This window comes from Geotrypetes seraphini, chromosome 4 (genome assembly GCF_902459505.1).
Source record: "Geotrypetes seraphini chromosome 4, aGeoSer1.1, whole genome shotgun sequence".
NCBI classification, from domain to species: domain Eukaryota; kingdom Metazoa; phylum Chordata; class Amphibia; order Gymnophiona; family Dermophiidae; genus Geotrypetes; species Geotrypetes seraphini.
Genome location: NC_047087.1, coordinates 136393513 through 136418793, shown reverse-complemented (window position 1 = coordinate 136418793; position 25281 = coordinate 136393513). Strand labels below are relative to the sequence as shown.

Below are 25281 nucleotides of genomic sequence, written 5' to 3'. Positions count from 1 at the left end.
AATAATCTGAGTCATTGCTGCCCCCAACCTTAATATGAGAGACAAAAAGAGAAGAGGTTGATGCTATTTCTCCCACCTTCCCCCCCCCCCATAGATATACAACTAAAGAAAAAACATTGCCACTGCAACCATTATATTCAATTCACTCTCCAAATAAAAGAATTGCTAAATTTGTGTCTCCCACTGAACTAAGGTTACCATATTTGGGACCTGCAGCCCCAAGACAACGGCTGCCTCAACATCATCCCAGGATGATGTCAGCATGCCAGGATCCGCCCCCTTAAAGGCACAGCTACAGCAAAAGGCAATCCAGCCTACAGACAGTGCCTTTTCAAGTATAGCCTCAAACTTCGCCCACTTAAAGGGCCAGGACGCCATGCCTTACAAGGACCAGCACACCCGTATCTGCAAGGAGGGGATACAGAGCAACTTCTTCCTCCTCCTCCTCCTCCTCATTGGCCTCACCAAGTTGACAAAGGCGCAGAGCATAGGTGTCAAAGTCGGTCCTCGAGGGCCAGAATCCAGTCGGGTTTTCAGGATTTCCCCAATGAATCTGCATGAGATCTATTTGCATGCACTGCTTTCAATGCATATTCATTGGGGAAATCCAGAAAACCCGACTGGATTCCGGCCCTCGAGGAGGGACTTTGACACCCCTGGCGCAGAGGATCGATGGATCATGGGGCCATGAGAAGGAGCAAACCTCGCCAATCGGAGGATTACCCACATGCATCCGCCGCAGCTCCCAATAACCAGTGGCACCCACCAACCACCACTACTGATCATGGACAACTGTTCGACCTCTTCAACAGATTCATCTCACAGCAACTTGCCAAACAAAGAGCACAGAGTCAGAGCCCAGTGCTGAACGCAGAACAAATACTGCAGCCACTGACAGCATGGAGGTGGGGGGCAGAGACAGCCGCATCACACTTACCAGCCACAGACGGCTACACCTCCGACCGCAGTGAGCGCTACCAGCATAGCTATGCTTCAACACGGGGCAGCCCATACACATCAGTACCCCTGGAGACCACAGACACAAAGCCCGCATCTGGGACAATCCAGTCAAACATGCCTGCGGAAGACCTCAGCTATCCAAAGTTCCTCCAGAAGGTAGCTACCAAGTTAGCACTCACTCCTATACAGGAGCCAGAGGCAACAATACCTAAAGGTACAAAAAGCCACTGCGGCACTGCCAGCTCACAAAATGCTACTAGATTGCCAGGGCAAGATCCGGAAAACCCCATCTTCAGGCCCCACTGTGTCCAGAAGGTTAGACCAAAAATACCAGATCAACAAACCACAGCTTCCTCACCAATCCATCATAGTAGAATCTGCCCTCAAAAAAGCTAAGAACAAACACCCTCATGCCAACGACCCTCCAGGCAAGGAACACAGGACCCTGGACACCACCACCAAAAAAGGTCTATCATGGCTCCATGCTAAACGCAAAAATTGACACTCACCTGTTCCACCTTATCCTGTACAATGATGACTACCGGAGGAAAGCAGAGGAAATCCTAGACACGCTACACCCAGAAGGGAAAGCCTGCATAGCTCCCATACTATAGGATATGGAAGAATGAGGAAATCATATGATAAAAGCAACTTCAATGCATTTGAAACATCTGCCTGCACTGCTGGAGTGGCCATAGCAACCAGATGTCTGGCATGGCTACGGGCCTCGGACCTATGTGAAGACACCCATGAACGCATCGTAGACGCACCATGCTCAGGGTAAAACTTATTTGGAGACAAGTGAGAGAAGCAGGGGATACAATGAAAGAACATTGCACAACCCTCCAGATCCTCTCCTCAGATGGCTTTGTAAAACCCCCAGCACTATGACGGCTTAGCACCAACCAGTATCGTTGACACAACAACACTGTAAGACGATATGACAATCAGACAAGGTGGCTGTCTCACCAACAGAAAGCACAACCCTACAGCGCTCCTTACCAGCAAAGGTAGTGCCAGAGGGGAAGAAAACAACAAAAGCTAACTACTTCCACCACTGCAAAAGCTGGTCCTAGCTTTTGACTTCTCATCAACGCCTCCTATTCCAGTCAGGGGCTGCCTCTCTGCATTCCTCAAAACCTGGAAGAGGATAACATCAGAAAGATAGGTGCTACAAATCATAAAAAAGGGATACCCGCCCAACCCACCAAAGAATACCCGCCCAACCCACCAAAAATAAATTCCAGAGAATTACAACTGGAGCTCATCCTCAGAGAAATCCAAGCTCTCCTTTTTGCAATAGCAATAGACCCTGTACCCAAGTCACAGCACAACTGCTACTTTCTCATCCCCAAGAAGACGGGAGGCTTCAGACCCATCCTAGACCTACGCGGTCTAAACAAGTACATCATCAAGGAGAAATTTTGAATGCACTCCTTAGGAACCATCCTCCCACTAATTCAAAAAGATGACTGGCTGGCTTCACTGGACCTGCAAGACGTGTACTCACGCATCCCTTTGCACTCCTCCCAAAGAAAGTTCCTGCGGTTCCAGACCCTAGCTCAGCACTTCCAATACCGATTCCTACTCTTTGGACTCTCCTCTGCCCCGAGAGTTATCACAAAATGTGTCACTGTGGCAGTAGCCCACCTCTGCAAGAGCGCAATATGCGTGTTCCCTTACCTGGATGACTGGTTGCTAGTGGGCCCGGGAGACAGCAACAGCAGTCAATGCAACAATATCACTCCTGCAATCCCTAGGGTTCCTTGTAAACACCAAAAAATCCAAACTACATCCAACCCAATCACTAGAATTCATTGGGGCAAGGATTTGCAAGGAATGCAAGGATTTGCAAGGAATGCAGCTTTTCTGCCCCACGCAAAGGGCAAAGCAATACAAATGCTGATTCGGCACATATCAGAGACACATACAGTGACAGTAAGGACACTGCTATGCCTCCTGGGCCATCAAGTGGCCTCCATGTAAGTTGTCCCGCATGACAAGCTCCACATGCAATCCCTCATGTGGTATCTCAGGAAGAATTGGAACCAACACACACAACCTCTGTCTCACAGGTTCACAATAGACCAAAAAATCTGCAGCAACCTCAAATGGTGGACACACCAGCAGAACCTGTACAAGGGCAAGCCCTTCCAGCAGCCCCAATACCAACTTACACTCACCACAAATGCCTCAAAGCAGGGGTGGGGGGCCCACCTCCTACATCTGAGGACCAAGGGCCCCTGGTCACCATCCGAGACCAAACAGCATTCCTCTGAGTCAGAGGCAGGATCGCGGCAGAGGGAAGACAGCTCCTGAGGCCTATGGCAACCTGCAAGGATCGCTAAAGTACTGGCGATCCTCTCTGCAGGCTACTCCCTGCTAAAATTAGGTAAAGGGGTGCGTGGGAGGCCAGGGAGGAACACGGAGGCCTTCTGGGGGAGGGGGGAACAGGCCTTCAGGGGTGGTGGTGCAGGCCTTTGAGGGGGGGACAGGCAAGCCTTCAGGGGTGGGGTGCAGACCTTCAGGAGGGTATTGCAGGCCTTCAGGGGTGGGGTGCAGAACTTCAGAGGGGACAGGCAGAACTTCAAGGGGGAAAGGCAGGCCTTCAGGGGTGGGGAGCAGGACTTCATGGGGGACAGGCAGGCCTTCAGAGGTGGGGTGCAGACCTTCAGGGGGTAGTGCAGGCCTTCAGGGGTGGGATGCAGAACTTCAGAGGGGACAGGCAGAACTTCAAGGGGGAAAGGCAGGCCTTCAGGGGTGGGGTGCAGGCCTTTGGGGGGGGACAGGCCTTCAGGGGAAGAGGGCCCTGGTATAGAAGGGAGGGAGGGACGGAAGGGGAGATTCAAAGAGATGTGCATATGCCGGACTTTGGGGGGGAAGAAATAATGGGTCTAAAAATAGAGGAGTGAGAGAGAGATGGTGGACAATGGGATTTAGGGAGGGAAGGAACAGAAAGGGAGAGAAGTTGGACACAAGGGATGGTGTGGAGGGGGGGATAGAGTTACAGGATAGGAGGGTAGTTGGGAAAAGAAATAGAGAGATGGTGGACCCTGGGGTGGTGGGGAAGGAGGGAGAGATGCTGGATGAAAGGGTAATTGAGAAAAGGTGGATCTGTGGATGGAGAAGAAAAAGAAAGATGCCAGACCTCCGGGGGAGGGAAGAGAAACAGAAGGGGAGAACAGAGATGGAAGATGAATGGTTAGCATGGAGAAAGAAAGAAGGAGACCCTGGCAAGCAAGTTATCAGAAGACAACCAGAGCCTGGGACCAACAAGATTTGAATAATTACCAGACAACAAAGGAAGTTAAAATTATTTTATTTTCAATTTATTGATCAAATTGTGTCCATTTTGAGAATTTATATCTGCTGTCTATATTTTGCACTATGGCCCCCTTTTACTAAACCGCAATAGCAGTTTTTAGTGCAGGGAGCCTATGAGCACCGAGAGCAGCGTAGGGCATTCAGCGGAGCTCCCTGTGCTAAAAACCGCTATCGCGGTTACTGAAGTGACCTTGCATAAAGTCATCTGCCTTGATCTCTTTGAAAAAAAAACCCAGAATATAAATGATAATTAACATTTTCTCTGCGTACAGTGTGCTATGTGTTTTTTAAATTTTATTGTTGGTAGATCATTTTTACTTGGTCATTTTAAAAGTAGCTCACAAGCCCAAAAAGTGTGGGCACCCCTGCTCTAAACTAATTAACCACAACAGGGCTTAGCCATTATCTGAAAGTCCACACTCTGCCCCTCTCTCTCCTTCCAACACTCCCTAGCAGGATCCAACTCCCCCATCTACCTCCTTTCCGGCCGCTGCATTAAATCTTTAGGCAGCTGGTGGCAGCAGCAACAACAAGGTAAGCTTGCTACCATCAGCCTGCCTGGGAAGTAGTTTCTCTGCAGCAACTTCCTGTTCCTGCATAGGCGGGACCTGCAGAGAAGCAGCTTCCAGGGCAGGCCAATGGCATCAGGCTCACCTTGTTGCTGCTGCTGTTAGCTGGCCAAAAATGTATTGCTGCCCAAAAATTTAATATATTGTCTAGGGAGGAGGTAGGTGGGGGAGTCAGGAGAGCAAGCTAAACACAGACAGACTCCTCCATTTAAAAAAAAATGTTCAGGCCCAGGGGAGGAGAGCATGTTTGGGTTTTCCTGGATATATGGTAACCTTACGCTAAACTGAGGAACAAGTATAGCACTTCTATTTAAAAGAATGGCCATTCTGGGTCAGACCAATGGTCCATCTTGCCCAATGTTGAGCTACCCAGTTTTTTGCACTGTCTGCCACATGTATGACTACCTCTTCTCTGGGAGGCGGTCTTATGTATGCACTTGGTGCAGAGAACTGGAGAGCCTGAAGAAACAAGTCAGACTCCTGGAGGGCAGAATTCTAGAACTGGAGGCGCTTCAAGCTATGGAGAGATACAGATATGCAGAGATGGAGAGAACTTCAAGCAACGGAGGAGAAAGACGGAGATGCAACGAACATCAAGACAGAGGACACTATCGAGGAAGAAGTCTGAGAGCTGGAAAAGTTCATAGAGGAGGCCATGGAAAATCACCAGAAACAGTGGAACTGCCAAGATACACCTAAAGAGAGTGTGGACCACCTGACGGATAACCACCAGGAAGAAATGGGTGACACAGCAGCGAGAGCTGGAAACAGCGGAGGGAACTCACAAGAAGATGGGCCCATTGCAAGCCAACACCAGGTTGAGAGAAAATGGATGGGAACGAAGGACACGGACTTACGGCTGGAGAGATGGACATACACCAGGGACACGGACCTGCGGCTGGAGAATCAAGCAAAGATAGGATAGAAATCATCATGGGGGATTCCGTCATCAGACAAGTCGACAGCCACATAGCAGGAGAATGACTGGATCGACTGCTGCCTTGCCTACCGGGAGCCAAGGTAGAAGACATAGTGAACCGCATCGACAGGATCATCAACAGTGTGGAAGAAAAAGATACGGCGGTGATGATCCATGTGGGGATGAACAATGTGAGCAGCAGGAACTACAACAGGGAAGTACTGAAGGACCAGTTCTGGATGCTAGGAAGGAAGCTGAAGACCAGAATGTAGAGGATAGCATTCTTGGAGATCCTGCCAGTGCCCAGGGCAGATGAGAAGAGACAGATGGAGCTGCAAGAAGTCAACGCATGGATGCGGCGTTGATGTGAGGAAGAAGGATTCCACTTCGTGCGCAACTGGACGACATTCTGGGGGAATTGCAAGCTATTCAGGAAGGACGGACTCCACCTCAGCAGAGACGGAACGGAACGGAATTGCAAGCAACATCAAGAGAGAAGTCGAGAAGTTTTTAAACTAGGAAGAAGGGGAAAGCCGACAGTCGACCGAGAGAGAGAGTCGATGGTTTGGGAACCGTTATAACCGGAGGATACCATGCAGGAAGATAGAGGGGAAGACTCACCGGATCACAGGCAAGACAGACCAAAAGGGACATAAGAGGGAAGGAAATGTAAGAAAGGAACAGGCCGCAAACTCGAGTGTATGTACACAAACCCAAGGAACCTAAGGAATAAGATGGGTGAATTAGAAGCTACAGCACAAAAAGATAACATTGACATCATCCGAATCACGGAAACATGGTGGACTGAGGAAAACGTCTGGGATGCTGTGCTACCGGGATACAAGCTATAAAGACAGAGTGGCTCAAAAAGGTGGGGGCACTGCCATATACGTCAAAGAGGAAATTGAATCTACTAGAGAGAGTATGCCACAACTGACGGATAAGTTAGATTCTCTATAGGTCAAAATTCTGGGAACAATTGGACTAGAAACGAAGATCGGCATCTACTACCGACCCCCAGGGCAGTTTGAAGAAATTGATGGAGAAATGACGGACGAAATTAAATGCATCTTCAAGGGAGGCAACGCAGTTATCTTGGGTGACTTCAACTATCCGGGGATAGACTGGAACCTAGGCACCTCTGGCTGCGCTAGGGAGACCAAGTTCCTGGTTGCTGTAGGTGATTGCTTCCTGGAACAACTTGCAAAGAAAAATACAAGAGGAAATGCAAATCTGGACTTAAATCTGAATAGACTATGAGGACCAGCACAAGGTGTAGAAGTAGAGGGGACGCTGGGAAGCAGGGATCACAATATGATCCGCTTAGACCTGGACACAGGGGAGAAACACCAGTCCAAAACAACAGCCACAGCGCTGAACTTCTGAAAGGGAAATTATGAAAGGATGAGACTCATGGTGGGGAAGAAGATTAAGAAGAGGATAAGCACTGTAAAAATGCTAGAGCAAGCTTGGTCCCTTTTTAAGGACACAGTCACTGAGGCGCAAAATCTACATATATCGCATATCAACAAAGGATCCAAGAGGAAAAAGAACAAAGAACCGGCGTGGCTTACTGTAGAGGTGAAAGAAGCGATCAGAGACAAGAAAACTTTATTTAAGGAATGGAAAAAGTAAAAAACAGATGAAAACTGGAATAAACACAAACAACATCAACTCAGGTGCCATAAGGTGGTAAAAGGGACCAAAAGAGACTACGAGGAAAAATAGCCAAGGAGGCAAAAAACTACAAGCCGTTCTTTCGATACATTAAGGTGAAACGATCTGCGAAGGAAGTGGTGGGACCGCTGGATGACCGTGGAATAAAGGGAGTGCTAAAGGAAGATAAAGAAATCGCCGACAAACTGAACACATTTTTTGCGTCTGTATTTACCGAAGAGGATATACGCAACATACTGGAACCCATCAGTCTCTATGCTGGAAACGAAGATGGGAAACTGACAGGGCTGACGGTCAGTCTAGAAGAGGTATACAGGCAGATTGATAGGCTAAAGAGCGATAAATCCCCGAGACCGGATGGCATCCATCCGAGAATCATCAAGGAACTGAAAGGGACTATAGCTGAACTGCTTCAACTAATAGCCAATCTGTCAATCAAATCGGGAAAGATTCTGGAGGACTGGAAGGTGGCGAATGTTACGCCGATCTTCAAAAAAAGGTTGGTAGAGGTGCTGATAAAGGATCGCATCATTGATCACCTTGATGGACATGGTCTGATGAGGACCAGCCAGCACGGTTTCAGCAAAGGCAAATCTTGTCTGATGAACTTGCTGCACTTCTTCGAAGGAATAAAACAGGCAGATAGACAAGGGCAACCTGGTCGACATTGTATATCTGGATTTTCAGAAGGCGTTCGACAAGGTTCCACATGAACGACTACTTCGGAAAATTGCGAGCCATGGAATCGAGGGTGAAATACTCATGTGGATTAAAATCTGGATGGAGCATAGGAAACAGAGAGTGGGGGTAAATGGACAATACTTGGACTGGAAGAGCATCACCATTAAGGTACCGCAGGGCTCGGTGCTTGGACCCGTGCTCTTCAACATCTTTATAAACGATCTGGACATAGGTACGATGAGTGAAGTGATTAAATTTGCGGACAATACAAAGTTATTCAGAGTAGTGAAGACACAGGGAAATTGCGAAGATCTGCAACGTGACATAATCAGGCTCGAGGAATGGGCATCGACATGGCAGATGAAGTTCAACTTGGATAAGTGTAAAGTGATGCATGTCGGTAACAAAAATCTCATGCACGAATACAGGATGTCCGGGCAGTACTTGGAGAGACCTCCCAGGAAAGAGACTTGGGAGTTCTGATCGACAAGTCAATGAAGCCGTCCACGCAATGTGCTGTGGTGGTGAAAAGGGCGAACAGAATGCTAGGAATGATAAGAGGATCACGTCGCTGTACCGGGCCATGGTGCGCCCTCACCTGGAGTACTGCGTCCAGTACTGGTTGCTGTACATGAAGAAGGACATGGTACTACTCAAAAGGGTCCAGAGAAGAGCGACTAAGATGGTTAAGGCACTGGAGGAGTTGTTGTACAGCAAAAGATTAGAGAAACTGGGCCTCTTCTCCCTTGAGCAGAGGAGATTGAGAGGGGACATGATTGAAACATTCAAGGTACTGAAGGAAATAGACTTAGTAGATAAGGACAGGTTGTTCTCCCTCTCCAAGGTAGGGAGAACGAGAGGGCACTCTAAAATTGAAAGGGGATAGATTCCTAATGAACATTAGGAAGTTCTTCTTCACCCAGAGAATGGTAGAAAACTGGAACGCTCTTCCGGAGTCTTTCATAGGGGAAAACACCCTCCAGGAATTCAAGACAAAGTTAGACAAGATCCTGCAGAACCGGAATGAATGCAGGTAGGGCTAGTCTCAGTTAGGGCGCTGGTCTTTGACCAGAGAGCCGCCGTGTGAGAGATTGCTGGGCACGATGGACCACTGGTCTGACCCAGCAGCAGGAATTCTTATGTTCTTATATCCTGTTTCCAGCAGTGGCAAATCCAGGTCACAAGTACCTGACAGAAACCCAGAAACCTGCTGGTACCTCCCCTGTCCTTCCGTCTACTTCTGAGAAATAATTTGAAGTGCATGGAAGAAAAAGAAGATGATTAATTGGCTTATCTCCTGCTTGGTCCACGAGAAGAGAGGAGATCTAAGGGTGCAAGAGATCTGAGAGAGGAAAGAAGGGCCAGCTTTAATCAAAGGTGGAAATGTAATATAACTTGTAATATAACTTCCAAATATAATATAACTTCCAATGTAATATAACTTCCTGGAAATGTCCAGCTATCTTCCAACATAATGTAACTTCCTGGAAATGTCCAGCTATTTTCCAAAATAATCCGCTTAGAACTGCAAGGCACAGGCAGAATAGAAATCACTAATGTAATATAATGTAATGTGGAAAGAATTGGACAGATGTGGGAGCAGTCTGATTGCTTTATGTCTCTTTGGGATGTCATATGCTTGTAAGATTCATTGAAATAATATGACAGATGGCTTTGTTTAGTGTTTATTTTGTTGTAGCAGCTTAAGTAATGTTATTGTTGACTGCTTTTGGGATCTTGCCAATTTTTTGTGACCTGGATTGCTCACTGTTGGAAAAAGGATACTGTTCTTCATGGATGTTCGGTCTATCCTAGTTTGGCAATGCTTATGTTCTTTTTGTTACATTGTAGCTTACACTGAGCCATTCATATATTTGCTATGTTTATTTTCAGCTGCAATTGTTTTGATTGCTTTTATCGACATACTATGTGTCTTTTTTTTTTTTTTTTTTCCAATGATTGTTTCAGCAGTAAGCATTTTATTTGATTAATTTACCTTGAATTACATTAAGATTTTATATGCCATCTTAAAATTGTTTTATTACATGCTGTAGATCAGTGTTCTTCAACCTTTTGACACCTATGGACCGGCGGAAATAAAATAATTATTTTGTGGAACGGCACTGGTCTGCGGACCGGTAGTTGAAGAACACTGGGCTAAGTCGTGCCCATCTCCACTCAAATCTCTACCCCCCAAACCCCGCCCCCGCCCCCATAATAGTACTAATTGTAACACCATTTTTTTCCATTAATTTGTCATATATACACACACACACAATATAATCGTATTAACAACACATAATGGTTAACTACAAAATTAAACTACACAAAGCACACTGTATGCTTCTCAATATTCATTCCTACCAGAACACATGCAAATACAGGACCAAAAACTAAAAGTACTAATATATACAAACAAATCCTAAGATGCAAGACTCTGAATACAGTACAACCCTAGAGGAAAAGAAAGAAAGAAACAAATGCATTTCTTCCTGAACAGACAGCAGATGTAAATCAATCACTAAATTAAAAAATAAAATCATTCCCCCTACGTTGTTGTCTCCCTCCTTCCATGCTGTGCCTTGCCTTCTGGTCTGCTCTTGCCTGGCCGTTTTATGCCGCCCTCCTTCTCCCCCCCCCCCCCCCCAGGGTTATCTTCAGGCTGGCTCCCTCTTCCTCAGTGCTGCAGTGCACAGAGGCTTCTAGGCACATCCTGCGCCTGAACCAGAAGCCTTCTCTCTGACAACTCAGTGTCAGAGGGAAGGCTTCCAGATGAGGCGCAGGACGCCTAAGGAGCTGCTGCCCACGGCTTTGTGCACTGCAGCTTTGAGGAAGAGGGAGCCGGTCCAAAGACAACACTGCATCAATCGCACCATGGACTGGCAGCTGAAGAGCACTTTCTGGGACCCGATGCACGTGCTGGCCCTGCAGACTGGCAGGAAATTTCTGTGGACCAGCACCAGTCCACGGACCGGCGGTTGAAGAACACTGATCTAGACTATTGCAATATCTATCTAGCAGTGTTAAAGAAGAATATTTCCAGACTACAACTCATACAGAACACAGCGGTGAGACTAATCTATGGTTTGAAAAAATATGACCATGTATCTTCCTTTTATCGCGAACTGCATTGGCTGCCCATAGAGGCCCGCATCATCTTCAAATTTGGTTGTATTTATTATATAATCATAACAGGTCAGGCACCCTCATATCTCTTAGATATATTCACATTCCCCAATCCAAAATACTCTCACAAAGTCCGTGCTTGTTTCACTTACCCGTCAGTGAAGGGTTGCAAGTTTAAAAGATATCACGAACGTATTCTGTCATATCAGGCCGTTCTTTGAGATAAAGATTTTAAGCAACTAGTCTTATTGTCTATGTCATACCTGGAGTTCAGAAAGCATTTGAAGACTTTTCTATTCTCTAGATTTGTGGGCAATTAATTTTCTTCAGAGTTCTATTTGTAATAAAGGTTAATCTTTTGTAAACCGCATAGATCTTTATGCGGTCTATAAGTTGATTTTATGTTATGTTATGTGTTGCAAACTCCAGCTTTACTAAAAAGGTACTTCTCGTATCTCTCATCATTGGAATGCTGCTTGAGTGATAAGAATCAATCTTTCTAAAACCTAATACATTACTATGTAAAATTAAACAAAGAAACTGTCAGCAACCAGAACAGAAAGAACAGATAACATCACAACAGTCCAGGAGATCAGCTAAAGGTAAGATAGGTCAAACTGCTAATTGATCCCTTATCACAAACCAGTTTAAAGGTTATACAAAATATATACAGTTTTGTAGCAGAGGCATGCGAACTTGAAGAGTACTCTGGATTCGAATGGCAGCCAGTGGAGTCTATGGTAGAAAGGCGTGATGTGTTCCCATTTGTTTAAGACAAATATAAGGCGGACGGCGGTGTTCTGAATCAGTTTTAGTCTCCTGGTGGTTTTTTTCATGGAGCCCAGATAGATGATGTTGCAATAATCCAGGATGCTGAGAATGGAGGTTTGTACTAGCAGGCGGAATGAGTTATCGTCAAAGTATTTTTTTATGGTGCGGAGTTTCCATAGCATTGAGAAGCTTTTCCTGACGGTAAGGTCAGTGTGTTTCTCAAGGAACAGGTGTTTATCTAAGGTGACCCCTAGTATTGTTAGGGTTTGTTCTAGGGGGAAGTCCGATCCGTTCACTTGAATTGAGGTATCTTTGATTTTGTCGTTGGGGGTGACCAGGAAGAATTTAGTTTTGTCAGAGTTTAGTTTTAATCTATAAGATAGCATCCAGAGTTCTATCTGCCTGAGTATGTGTGATAGAGAGTTAAGCACCTCTAGAGTGAGACTGGTTAGTGGGATGACTATAGTGATGTCATCTGCGTAAATGAAGAATTTGAGCTTGAGGCTGTGCAGGAGGTTACCTAGGGAGATGAGATAGATGTTGAACAAGGTGGGGGATAGGGGTGAGCCCTGGGGAACCCCACAGGAATTGTCCCAGCTGTGGGAGAGAGTCGTTTTTGATCACCTTGTAAGATCTGTTTCTTAGGAACCCGTGGAACCAGTTGCGAACCTGGCCGGAGATGCCGATGTGTGTAAGGCAGTCTAGGAGAATGGTGTGGTCGACTAGGTCAAAGGCACTGCTTAGGTCAAGTTGCAAGATCAGGGCGCTGGAACCTTGGCTGAAGAGTGAGTGCTGGTGATCGAGTAGAGAGGCTATGATGGTTTCAGTGCTATGGCCAGAACGAAAGCCCGATTGGTTGCCGTGTAAGATGTCTAATTTGTCCAAATATGTGGTGACTTCTGCATTTACCGCCCCTTCTGTTATTTTGGTGACTAGCGGGATGCTGGCGATAGGTCTATAGTTAGACGGGAGGTTTGGGGGTTCTTTTGAGTTTTTTTATAATTGGAGTGATCAAGATGTGGCCTTGCTCTGCTGGGAAACTTCCTGTGGAAAGTAAGGAGTTGATCCATGTCAACATGTTGGCTTTGAAGTGGATTGGGGCAGTTTTCATGACATTTGGGGGGCAAATGTCCAGTCTGCAGTAGGAGTTAATATATTTGTTGTAGTATTTGTTAAAGGATTGCCAGTCAATGGTTGTGAAGTGGTTCCAGCTTAGGTCAGTTCTGGACCCTAGGTCTGGATTGGATATGTTTGTGTCATGTAGGATTGGGAAGTGCTCGTGAGGATTGGCAGGGGCAGTTAGTGACAATCTTAATTTCTGTATCTTGGAGTTGAAGAAGTCTGCTAGAGTGCTAGCTGATAATGTAGTGCCCCTGCCCCGCCTGCATATCACACACAAGTTTTCCACTACCAACATCAACTGGCTCGGTTATACAGCCTCTTTACCGTCCATAGCATGATTAAAGGGCAACCTTACTGAAACCATTAAAAATAAAAAATGTGGTTAAAAATCACGAGTTCAAAGCCCGTGCAAAAAAACCTTTTATTTTATTTATTGCTGCACACCGGAAACGTTACACAGGCTGTCAAGCAGGTGCTTTCCGGTCTTCATTTATTAATTATCCTTTCCTCCATCCTCGTAAAATTTTGCTTTAGCTAACCTATTGCAGCACACCACGGGGAAACGTCACTCCCCCCCCACACACACACACTTCCCGACCTGTGAGGTATTTAAGTTCCGCACATGCGACACAACTGCACCCTGCAAAATGTCCGGCGATAGGCCAAGAGGCAGGAAACCAAACTTTAGCGAGGGAGAAGTGCTCCGGTTAGCGGAGCTCTTCTCTCTCAATGAGAGACTGAGCTTTCCCCACAAAGGGCCTTGACCTGCGATCAGTAAGTAACACGGTTTGTTATACGCTAGATACCTGTGGGTGTTGAATGCGGGGTTTTCATGCGCAAAAAGATGAAATTTTGCCAGTTTGGTTTGTGGCGTGTTACAGGGTATATACCGTGCAATGCATGATTTGTCTTGCGTTTTCGGTCGTTCCCTTGCGGTCTTTTACCTATCTCTTATCTTTATGTGTTTGTTATTTGTATGTCATGCCTGATGTCTGTTATATGCTAGGTCGAGGATTTGAAAAAGAAGACCAGAGACCTGCGCTTCCATCACCCACACAGGGTTCACTCCGTAAGGAGAAATCTGGCCAACACCCCAGATATGCCCTACTAACTTTGAAGTGTGTTGGAGGGTGATGTGAATAGCATTAATATATATTTTTGCCTTGTTAACTGTTCCTACATCACTATTTTAAAAAGTAGATTGATTGTTGCCAAATTTTTATTAGGTCGTTTCTTCATTTTGGGTATTTGGGTATTCTGTTGGGGGGGGGGCGTGGTTTATTACCATTCATTCATATAAGTGGTGTCTCAGTAACCACAGCACTGTTTAAAAAAAATGTTCAGGCATGTTATTTTTTTCTCCCATGTTCTTTCTGTTCAGATGCAAGCTCCTCCTGTCAGCAACCACCTGTCTTTCCCTGGTTGATAGCGCAACCTCTCCCGTAACTTTCCCTGTCTATCTTACTTCCTCCCCTGTTGCAGCATCCATGACCGTGGACTGCGCCACCGACCCCCATCCAGATTCCTGCCACCTCCTCTTTTGTAGCCACCACTCTTGTGGATAACGCCACTTCTACTGTTCCTCCGCCCATTTTGTCAACAGCGGTTGATATTAGGAGGGCGGTGGAGATGATGAGAATGGGGTCGGGCACGCTTGTCCAACTTTCAGAGAGTGGGGTAGGGACAATAAACAGGATGATTGACGATCTAATCCAGATATTGTCAGAGGGTGCTCAGCCCCTAAGAATGATGACAGGGAACTGGAGAGGATCACCAGAAAACTGGATGCTGCCCCCCCTGACCCCTCCATCCCCTTGATTGTCTCCTGCTGATGCGGAGGGAGCAGCACCTTCCATTCTCCCTCCTGGCACCCTTTGCCGCTTACCAACCCACCCCATTCACACTCCATCCCTGCCTTCCCGCTACACCCTTACAAACTCTCCATTCCTACTCCACACTCTCACCCTCTACTACTCCCTTCACCCTTTTTCCAACCTCCACACTCCCACCCCCCTCTACCCCCAAAAAAGATTTTAAAAATACAAAAAACCCACTTCAGCCTCTACACTCCCACCCCCTTCCATCCCCCCAAAAGTTTTTTAAATACAAAAAAAACACCTCAACCTCCATACTTAGGCCACTCAACCATGCTACACCTGCTGTCCACCCACTGCAGTCTGAGACATCCAGTTGGTGTCCCCATTCTGGAATGAGTCCTCACCGTCTTCCGGTGAGTCTCTATCTTGTCTCTATTCTCTCTACCTCTCCCCCCGGCCTACCCTTTTGCTTCACTGAGTACTAAACCTGTCTTTCTGCTTATCCCTGCAGGCTCCCTTTCAAAGCCACACTGAGGCCGCTCCACCACGCTACACCTGCTGCCCACCCACTGCGGTCCGAGACATCTTGTTGGTGTCCCCATTCTAGAATGAGTCCTCGCCATCTTCCGGTGAGTCTACAGCTTCCCTTGATTCTCTCTGCCTCTTCCCCCAGCCTAACATTTGGCTTCACTGAGTACTAAACCTGTCTTTCTGCTTGTCCCTGCAGGCTCCCTTTCGAAGCTGCACTGTGGATGCTAGAAAACTACGTTTGCCAGAGGCACTTCTTTGTTTGGGACAACAGCAGTGACCTGTAAATGGTTGCAATCAGTAAATTTTTTTTGACAGTAAATATTTCTTGGTCTGTAAAAGTAACATGTAAGTGAGATGAAACATGCGATGTGCTAATGTATAGCTCTGATGTTCTTTGACTCATAGCATTTTTATATCTCTTACACTCCTTTGTGCATTCCTATAGAAACATCTTTTACACACTTGTCATCTGCAAGTTTGTTTGCTATGCGCAATCCCCCCCATGACTACTCCTGTCATCTCCCCAGTTTAACTTGCCACTGTAGGGGATCATGACACATATATCCCCACCTCTATGCGTTTGGTCACCTAGGAAGTGTGCTGCAGGGTGATGCGAATTGTCATCCACCATTAATAGCATTTATTGCTTTGTTAACTGTTCATGCATCACTATTTGAAAATGTTTCTTTTTTTAACTTTATTGAGTTTCTAAAGCTAACAAAAATGCAATACAATATTTATACAAATAATATTAATCATATATGCATTTATAATCAATCAAAATCCCCACCCAACAAATATTTTATAAGAGAATGAAACCATACAACAGAAATACCCACTCCCACCCACCCTCCCCCTGGGTGTGTATGCATTATATCAACAGAAATAAAGGAAAAAAATAATTATAATGAATCCATAAAAGATGTCAAAGGGCTTCAAATTAATTTGAATCTCTTAGAATGTCCCAGCATATCTGCATTCATCTTTTCAAATCTATAACTTAAACATAAACTTGCCCACCCAAAATTAAAGTTAAGGCGATCCCAGTTGAAAATGTTTCTTGATTAGTGGCCGATTTTTATCAGGTACTTTCTTCATTGGGGGTTTTTGGTTATAAGGGGGTTGGGGTGGGTTAATTACCATTCATCCCTTAGGGCAGTGCCTCGGAAACCACCGCACTGTGGTTGAACAAATGTTGAGGCATGTTTGTTTTTTGTCCCATGTTCTTTCTGTTCTGTTGCTAGCTTGTAGGAGGAGGGGGAGGACCGGGAGGAGGATGAATCGGATGAGTAGGAGGGTGTACCCCCCTCAAGGTTCCCGCTCAGGAAGCGACCGACCCCATCAAGACTCATACCACCTCCTCTTTTGCAGCCACCATTTCTTTGCCCATTTCATCAATAGCTGTTGATATTAGAAGGGCAGTGAGATGATGAGGATGGGGTCGGGCACTTATGTCCAACTTTCAGAGCGTGGGGTAGGGGCAATAAACAGGATGACTGACAATCTAATCCAGATACTGTCAGAGGGTGCTTGGACCTTGAGAATGATGATAGGTGAACCCCCCTCAGGAAGTGGCCCAGCCCCCGCCCTTCCCCTTCATTCCACATGTCAAGGTGACCCTAGTTTCACACCATCAAAATTAACACATATTGCTGGCACAGTTGCAGTTGGCAATGTTGTGGCTCACACCACCTTCCCTGTACCTCATACCATGTTTTTCAAAAGAGATTTAAATACGAAGAACTGTGACTTGTGTTTGTAATTAGGTCTTTTCCTCTTCATTGTAACATGGGTTAAAGGGTACTGGCAGGCCATGATGGCCACACTGGGAAACAACAGATAGTGCTGCATGCACCTTTGGCATGTAGCACTATGGTTGTAATTTAATTGAAAGATTTATGTGTGGTGGTCCTTGATGTACATGGTGCTTTTAAATGTTAGGTTGCCACTTACAAATTTTATGAGACAGGCAGGTCATGATGGAGACAATGGGAAACAACAGATAGTGCTGCATGCACCTTTGGCATGTAGCACTATGGTTGTTATTTTATTAAAAGACTTATGTGGGGTAGTCCTTGATGTACAAGTCGAGGCACACACAGGAGAGCATCATTGCAAATAAAGCTACCCTGGTTGTCAAATACCTCCACTTATCCTTTCTTTAAAATTAATAACACATATCTGTGATAGCCTGCAGTTTACAATACATCTATAAGTATTACATGTAGCTTTATGCTTTGTAAAAAAGCTTTTTAAACATTCTTCTAACTGGCACACAGTAGTACATGAAAACTTTAATAGTCATAGATTAAGCAAACACTACAGAAATAAGAGCAGCATTTTTTATTTAAAAACGTAAGTTTGTCAACTACAGTGAAGAATACACATCTACCAAAAATTATCCTTGTGGGCAAGCCATCGCTCTGCCTGGCTTGTTGATTGCTATTTAAAAAAAGCTCTAATCTGGACATCAAAGAAAAAATTGTGACATGGCCAATCAGGGACTTCCTTAGACTACTCCCTAAGGAAGTCCCTGATTGGCTGAGGTGCCCCGGCCCCTCCAAAGTGAGGAGCCTGAGGCGCCTCAACCAATCAGTGCTTTAGGCCTCTCCCCATGCATCAGATAATGGGGCGGGGCCTAAGGCTGCTATTGGGCGGCAGCGGCAGCAGAGTAGGAGCAGGAGGAGTTTCCTCCTGCTTCTGAAGATTTTGCCGCTGCGTAGGAGCAGGAGGAGGGTCCAGGCACCCCTCCTGCTCCCGAAGATGTTGGGGAGCCTTGCCCAAGGAGCAGGAGGGACCGGGCACCCCTCCTGCTCTCAACAATTTTACAGGTGCCAGAGTGGGTGGGATGGGCCCGACCACCTGGCCCGACCAGGGGTGAGCCGGGGGGTGGGAGGCGTAGGAGCAGGAGGGACTGAGCACCCCTCCTGCTCCCAACTTTGGTGTCGGGGTGGGCCGTGTCGGGTCGGGCCCAGCCCAGCCGGGGGGTTAGTCAGTCTATGGAGCAGGAGGGACCAGGCACCCCTCCTGCTCCCAACATTTTTTTTTTTTGTAATTGTTTATTTATAACAAAGAACCACTCACCAACACAGCAGTACAGTACAAAAACAGTACAGTCAATCAATCTGCAGAACAGCAAAACCCTCTGATAACAACCCCAACCCCCTCCCTCCCAGCCCTCCCACCCCCCACCCATCCCACCCCCGTAACAGCATACAACACCCGTCATCCCCTATAAACCAGAAATCCCCCAAGGGGCGTCTTAGCACCCTAGTAATAGGAAGGAGAAAAAATACAGAATCGAACAAAGAAAAGCACAAAACCAGAATAATACAAACCCCCAATACCCAAATCCATTCCCGGTTCAGCAAGTCAACTGACAGCAGAGCTCCCCACATCCAATTCCTCCACTTCCAGGTATCTCCCCCAGATATCATAATATTGCTGCCATCATCTAGTCAACAGGGCCGAAAGCCTGTTCCTTTCACAGACCCACCCCAATTTGTCTCTCATAAGAGGCAGCGTGGGTATAATCGTGCTGCGCCAATGGCGAGCCACAGTCAGCCTAGCCGCTGTGAACGCCAACCGTACTAGTCTATCCTGGGTACCATCGTCCCCTCCTGTGGGAAACACCAATAAGGCTACCTCCGCTCTTTCTGGGAGGGACACCTGAAGGAGAGCCCCCATATACTGAAACACCTGTCTCCAAAAATCTTGAAGTGAAGGGCAGCTCCACCACATATGAAAAAAAGTTCCCCGCTGCCCACAGTCCCTCCAGCATAAGGCTGAGCCCTGAACAGACATCTTACTCAGGTGAACCGGTGTCATGTACCAGCAGACCAGCATTTTAAGAGCATTCTCCACCAGCACAGGAGCCACTGCTAAATGGTGTATCCAAAGCAAAATAGTTTCCCATAAGGCTTCATCGAATACCTGCCCCAAGTCCCGTTCCCAAGCCACAAGATACGAAGGTTTCCGAGCCCCGTCCTGATGAACCCATTTATACAGCAGGGAAATGCATACTCTGCACACTGGGGATCCCAACAACTGCTCAAAGGCTGAGCATTTATAAACCGTGGCATCAGCCCGTTGAGCCTGTTGCAAATAACTTTTCACCTAGAGATATGGGAAAAGGTCCCTAGAATCTAACTGATAAAGGGCCTGGAGTTCAGGAAAAGCCCGGATGGTCTCACCCTCCAAGAATTGGCCAAAGTACTGCAACCCTTTCCTGGCCCACCTCACAAAGATCCCCTCATCTCTCCCCGGCACAAAATCAGAGGCATGGCACAATAGAAGAAGGTGCACCCCCTTGCTCTTACCCAGCAGTTTGCGAGCTTCACTTTTCCAGATCCGCAGCGTCCAATTAGTGAATGGATTAGAGATGGTTCCCAACTCCCGCACCCACAGAAGCGACCCAAGGGTCCGAGCCCCCCACGACTCATCCAGCATTCCTTGTTCAACCTGCACCCATAACTTCAAAGAGGGCGCATGCCACTCCACACCTGCTCTTAACTGAGCTGCTCGGTAGTAATGCTCCAGATGGGGGATCTCCAGACCACCTTCTGCCTTAAACTTAAACATGGCCCACATGAACTGAAAGAGGCTACGCTGCCAACGGATAAAGTACTTCCTAGGGATTTCTATAGGCAAAACTTGAAAAAAATATAAAAACTTAGGTAACACCAACATCCGAGATACCTCCATGCGCCCCATCCAAGACACATATAAGTTATCCCACCAATCCATATCCCTAGCCAGGGACGCCACCAGGGGAATATAGTTAAGTTGAAATAAGGACGTCCAATCCACCCCCAACTGTATACCCAAATATTTGATAGGGCCCTTAACCCAACGAAAGGGCACCACCCGTTTAATACCAGGTATATCCGATTCCGGTACCGATATATTAAGTATCTCCGTTTTAGCCATATTGGCTTTAAAACCTGATAAAGCCCCATATGCTGTCATTAGGTCCTGAAGAGATCGAAGGGACTCCACCGAACCCTCTACAATTGCCAAGATATCATCAGCGAATAAAGACAATTTGTGTTCGCCCCCCTGAACCATTACACCCAGTACCCGAGCTGTCTGTCGAATCTTTTGTGCAAGAGGCTCAATCACCAAAGCAAATAGCAAGGGCGATAGGGGACAGCCTTGCCTCGTCCCCCGCCGTAATTCAAAGGGAGAGGAGTAGACCCCATTGATTTTCACACACGCCATGGGCCCATTATACAAAGATAGAATCCAGGACACATAGCGGGCCCCCATGTCGGAGGACCGCCTCCATAAATCGCCAATCCACGCGGTCAAAGGCCTTTTCGGCATCCACCACCACCGCTACCCAGGAGCCACCAGAACGTCGGGCCTGCCATACCAACTTCAAAACTTTACGGATCCCATCCGCCGCCTGCCGACCCCCTATGAACCCCACCTGATCGGGGTGGATAAGTGTAAGCAGATGAAACGCCAAATGATCAGCTAGTACCTGGGCAAGAATTTTGGTATCAATACCCAGCAGGGAAATTGGCCTGTAGCTCCCACACTGAGTGGCATCCTTCCCCGGCTTTGGTAAAATCGTGATCCCCGCCAAACGCATAAAGAAAGGTAATTGAGCTCCATCTTTCATATCATTATATAAGCGCGCCAACAACGGCCCCACCAAAGTAGACAACTTCTTATAAAATAACCCCGTGAACCCATCTAACCCCGGGGATTTCCCCGGTTTCAACTGTCGAATCACATTATGCACCTCCTCCAAAGTAATATCTGCATCCAGCCGTTCCGCCACAGAAGCCGGAAGGGATGCCAAGCCCAAGTCCTGAAGATAATTCTTAATCTCCTCCTCCGACCCCTGACTCTCTGGCGCATAAAGCTGCTGATAAAATTCACAAAATCGGGCGTGTATAGCACCTTCGGCCATCAACGTCTGACCCGAACTATCCTTAATAGCCCTGATGTTAGATTGCGTCTGCTTCAGTCGTAGACAATGAGCCAACAATTTCCCCGCTCTATTACCAGATTCGAAAAACCGCAAACGAAGACACTCAAGATTGAATTGGATCTCCTCATCCTCCAACTTCCCCAATTCTGCCCTAACCTCACGTATCCTAAACCCCAGGGGAGCTCCTCCTTGACTCCGCTTATGTTGATCAACTAGCTGCCGTAGAGTCTCTCTCAGACTCTGTTCCTTCTGCAGTGTAAGCCTCTTTTTAGAAGCGGCCATCGATATAAGCTCCCCCCACAGCACGGCCTTCAGACTTTCCCAAATCGTCATCGGAGAATATTGACTGACATCATTATGCTCCAAAAAATCCATAATAACCTGCTCTACCTTACGGAGCAGCAATGGATCCTTTAATAAACTATCATTCAATTTCCAGTATCAGTCCCCCACTCTGGACGTTCCCCATCGGACATCCATCCAAATGGGCGCATGATCCGACTACCCAATGTCCTCAATATGTGTCTCAAGTAATCTACCCCCCCACCCTTTATCCAAATACAACATATCTATTCTGGTATAAACCCCATGCACGGGGGAGTAATATGAATAATCCTTACCCATCCAGTGCTGGGATCGCCAACCATCTGCCACATTTAAGACTTCAACAAAGTGTTTAAGATGCTTCCTATCTGACTTAAGCTGGTCCCCCCCAGCCCCCGTAGAGTCCCAGCGGGGGTCAATAACCAGATTAAAGTCCCCCCCCCCACCAGCAATGAACCCTTTTTAACCAGCAGTACCTTGGCCAAGACCTCATCAAAAAAGGAACCCTGTTGAGTATTTGGGGCATACAGATTCACCAGAGTAACCACTTCCCCATTTATCTGACCCAACCAAATAACCCAACGCCCCCCTCATCCCTCCATACCTGTTCGTGCACCAATTTAAGATGTCTAGCAAACAAAATACCCACCCCCGCCTTCTTCCTCTCTTTCCGATTAGAGGCCCAGACCCGTTCTGGATAATCTTTATATTGTATCAACTTTTCCCCAGGTTTCAAAAAGTGGGTTTCTTGCACAAAACTAATATCGATCCGCAACCTCTTTAATTCTTTTAACAATAGCTGGCATTTACGGGGCATGTTGAGACCCTTGACATTAAAGCTGCCCACTCTCAGTTTATCAGCTGCCATTACCCATGATCCCAAAGCCGCACCCTTCCCCCCTCTTCCTCTTCCCCCATTCCATCCCCAAAAACCTTTGCTGTTACCCTCCTGCCCCCCTCCACCCCACCCCCCTCCCCTCCAGCCCCCCTCCCTCCACCTCCATCTCCCGGTCATGACTTCGAGTGACCTCACCAAAGCCCATGTCCCAATCCCTCACCCCCCTCCCAGAGGTTCGCCCACCATACATACACTACAAACACTCCCCACCAACTGGATTCCCCCCACTCACACCCCCAGACACGCCTCCACACTCTGCAACTCTGTCCACCATATCCCAAGGTCCCAAACATCCAAAAGTCTTCAAACAGGACAAGACCACTACAGTCACAGCTCCACCTCAGGTTTCCGGACCGGCACCACTTTCCGTAGGCACCCCATGCCATCTCGCTCATCTAGCCTTCGTTTGCGGGAACGTGCTGGTCGTGCCTGCCACAGGAAGCGCTCCACCGGCTTGCCCACCGGTTTCCCAAGGGAAGGATCCTCTGCAGGTTGTAGACCCTCTCTCCGCAGCAGTGCCCCAGTGTCTGCCAGGGTAGTGACCCTTTTATGGGCCCCATTGACGGTAATCAGGAGTCCAAATGGAAATAGCCAGCGGTATTTCAGATTATGTTTTCTCAGAATCTGTATCACCGGACGAAATTCCCGCCTTCGCTGTAAAGTGATTGCTGAGAGATCTTGAAAGACTTCCACTTTGAGCCCCTTCCAGTCAAATGTGCCCAGCTCTCTGGCCTTCCGCACCATCCGGTCTTTATCCACAAAATCATGGATATAAGCAATTATATCCCTGGGGAAGTCATCTTTCTTGGGTCCCAGTGTATGAAGGGCCCTATCCACCTTCACCCCAGCACTCACGTCAGCAGTGTTCCCCTCCTGTGGGCAAAAGGTCTTGAAGATCTCCCGGACCACCTGGACTGCATCCTTATACTCAGCCAACTCAGGCACCCTTCTGATTCGCACATTATTTCTTCGGGACCTGTTCTCCAGGTCCTCAATGCGGGTGAAGCAGTCTTGCCAATCCTTCTGGGCTGCCGTGAGAGCCCCACTCAGATCCTGCACCACCTCCTCTTGTTCCCCAATGCGCCGCTCAGTCTCCTCCACTCTCCCCAGAAGATCAGCAAAATCCTTTCGAATTTTCTTGACAGCATCTTTAATCTTGTCTTTCACTGCTGCCACCTCCTGCTTGATGTCATAAGCTCACTGCTGAAGATCAGCTTTAGTTACCGCCGCTGCACAGTCCTGGCATCTCAATCTTGGAGAAGTGCCCCTCTCCGACTCTGCCTCAGACGCGCTCTCCCTGGATTCACGCTCAGGCGCTCTGGAGGCCCCGCGCACATGGCACAGGCCGCACTGCTCACCGCCTGCGTCGGGCCGACACCCCTCGGCGCTCGGCTTTTTGGAGGGCATAGTTCGCGAGCGATCCACTCCGGGCCACGAGAGAAAAAGGCCTGTGCCTGTAGGAAGCACCAAATCGCCCCTGGGAGGTAGGGATGTGCTCACGGAGGTCAGAGCTCGTACTCTAACCGTCCACCATGCTTCGTGATGTCACCAGAAGCCGCTCCCAACATTTTTAAAGGTATGGGGAGAGAGGGAGGTGGGTCTGACTGGCCCGGCCCAATTAGGGGTAGACCAGTCAGGTGCGGTGGTCCAGTCTGGGGTGGGCCGTGCCGGCAGGAAGGAGGCCTAAGGAACAGGATGGACTGAGCACCCCTCCTGCTCCCAGCTTTAAAAAAAAACTTCTCCTTCACGCAGGTTGGCTCTCCTGCTTCCCCCTTCCAGGCAATCTTGCCGCCCAGACTCTCCTGCTCTCTGTCGCCTTCCGTACAGTGCGAGCCTGCGGGTTTAAAGCCCCGCTTTAAACCCGTGGGCTCGCACTGCAGGGAAGGCGGCAGAGAGTAGGAGCTCAAGGCAGAAAGTAGGGCTGGAAGATCGGGGCAAGCAAGCAGGAGACACTGGGCAGAGCAGGGCTTCTATGGAGCTGGAGAGTCGGAAAAACATTTTTGACTGGTCTCCAGCAGTCGCTTCTTGGGTTGAGCGGCCAGTCCAGTTGGATCCGAAATTTTGTGTAGTGAATTGGGTCGCTGTCCAATTTGCATGCACGGATTCAAAGCGGATTGCAGGAGGGGTAAGTGAATCAGGCCGGATGGAAGTTTGATAGTAAAGGGGTCACAAACCGATCGATACACGATCGATTTGCTTTGTGAATCTAGCCCAAAAAGGAGATAGAGCAGCAGAATGAATTTTGGGTGAGAGAGAAATCTTGCTTACATAACCAAGCAAATTTTCTAAGACAGCAAATACAATTACAGAAAGCACAGAAGGATCAGATCAAAACCCAGATTGCTGTGCTATAGATAGAAGCAAATCAAATACCAGGATTAAACATTAGTTAGAGAATTAACCTTGCAGGCGCCTGTCCTGGGCGAGAAGCCCCACAAAAGAAAGCATAATGATTCCTGCTTATATGAGGGGGTATTGAAAAGTTTTCAGCTCAACCAAGAAGGGAATGACAAGGAGCCATGAAATTTACAAATTATTTCACATGTTCAACCCTAAGTTCAACACACTTGGTAGATTGTGTATGAATTTTTGTAACCTTTCCAAAAATTTCTCTGATGTCT

At 47.4% G+C, this 25281-nt stretch overlaps 1 long non-coding RNA gene across 2 annotated transcripts in view; it reads left to right on the top strand.

Annotated features, from left to right (window-relative positions):
• LOC117359810 overlaps positions 1-25281 on the top strand; it is a 31538-nt gene that overhangs the window by 4235 nt on the left and 2022 nt on the right. The window contains exons 2-3 of one of the 2 annotated variants that reach the window (XR_004539309.1): positions 15478-15595; positions 15694-15842. This is a non-coding gene — a long non-coding RNA (uncharacterized LOC117359810). Of the gene's footprint in view, positions 1-15477; positions 15596-15693; positions 17823-25281 lie in introns of those variants that run through there. The other variant, XR_004539308.1, reaches the window with a different exon arrangement.